Here is a 1,574-nt window from a genome sequence, read left to right as displayed (position 1 = left end):
GTCCCACAACATAGCATTTTCACTCTCTATTGTTGTTTGCTTACATTTTTGTTTTTTCTTCAGGTTATTTTTATCTTCTTTCTAAATTTGATCTTTTTTGTGCAACAAGATAACTGTATGTGTTACTACTGGGCTTATATCCCAAAGAGATCATAAAGAAGGGAAAGGGACCTGTATGTGCACGAATGTTTGTGGCAGCCCTCTTTGTAGTGGTCAGAAACTGGAAACTGAGTGGATGCCCATCAGTTGGAGAATGGCTGAATAAATTGTGGTATATGAATGTTATGGAATATTATTGTTCTGTAAGAAATGACCAACAGGATGATTTCAGAAAGGCCTGGAGAGACTTACACGAACTGATGCTGAGTGAAATGAGCAGGACCAGGAGATCATTATATACTTCAACAACAATACTATATGATGACCAGTTCTGAGGGACCTGGCCATCCTCAGCAATGAGATCAACCAAATCATTTTCAATGGAGCAGTAATGAACTGAACCAGCTATGCCCAGAGAAAGAACTCTGGGTGATGACTAAAAACCATTACATTGAATTCAATCCCTATATTTATGCCCACCTGCATTTTTGATTTCCTTCACAAGCTAATTGTACAGTATTTCAGAGTCTGATTCTTTTTGTACAGCAAAATAAGTTTGATCATGTATACTTATTGTGTATCTAATTTATATTTTAATATATTTAACATCTACTGGTCATCCTGACATCTGGGGGAGGGGGTGGGGGGTAAGAGGTGAAAAACTGGAACAAGAGGTTTGGCAATTGTCAATGCTGTAAAGTTACCCATACATATAACCTATAAATAAAAGGCTATTAAAAATAAAAAAAACAAGATAACTGTATAAATATGTACACATATATTGTATTTAACATATACTTTATTTATGGGACTACCTGCCATCTAGGGCAGTGGGTGGAGGGAAAGAGGGAAAAGTTGAAACAGAAGTTTTTTCAAGGGTCAATGTTGAAAAATTACCCATGTATATGTTTTGTATATAAAAATCTATAATAAAAAGAAAGAAAGAAAGAAAGAAAAAGACTGGTTCCAGGGATTCCTTATGCCTGTGGGCCACTTCTTTCTCCTAGAATAGAGGGAACCCCCAGCATGCTTTCCTGCCATATTAAAGATTTTAAAAGGTTATAACTAAGATGACTAAATTAGTCTTCAGTAAAGTCTTTTACCAAATGTGGAATAAAAAAAAGTGATTTAGATTCCTAAATTTTGCCAAAACAGCTCTTGTCATTAAGAGTTGAAGAGGAGACTGGATGACCGAAAAGTCTTCTTGTTCCTGTGTTTGAAGTCCTTGGAATGTTGTGGTTTAAATTCCCCTCATAGCATAGTGAGAGTCACTTTTGCACCTATAGCATTGTTGGTGGGGGTGACCACGGTGACGTGAGATGAAAAGAATGGCCCGTGGGACAACTGTGTACCAAGTAAGGCAGAAGGGATTGGTAACGGTCAAATCATACAATTAAGACAATGGGGGAAAATGAATGCTTTTAATGATACGCAAAAATAACATTATCAAACATAACACTGAACGCAACCATCCC

Source organism: Sarcophilus harrisii, chromosome 5 (genome assembly GCF_902635505.1).
Source record: "Sarcophilus harrisii chromosome 5, mSarHar1.11, whole genome shotgun sequence".
Lineage (NCBI taxonomy): Eukaryota > Metazoa > Chordata > Mammalia > Dasyuromorphia > Dasyuridae > Sarcophilus > Sarcophilus harrisii.
This window is presented reverse-complemented; position numbering follows the sequence as displayed.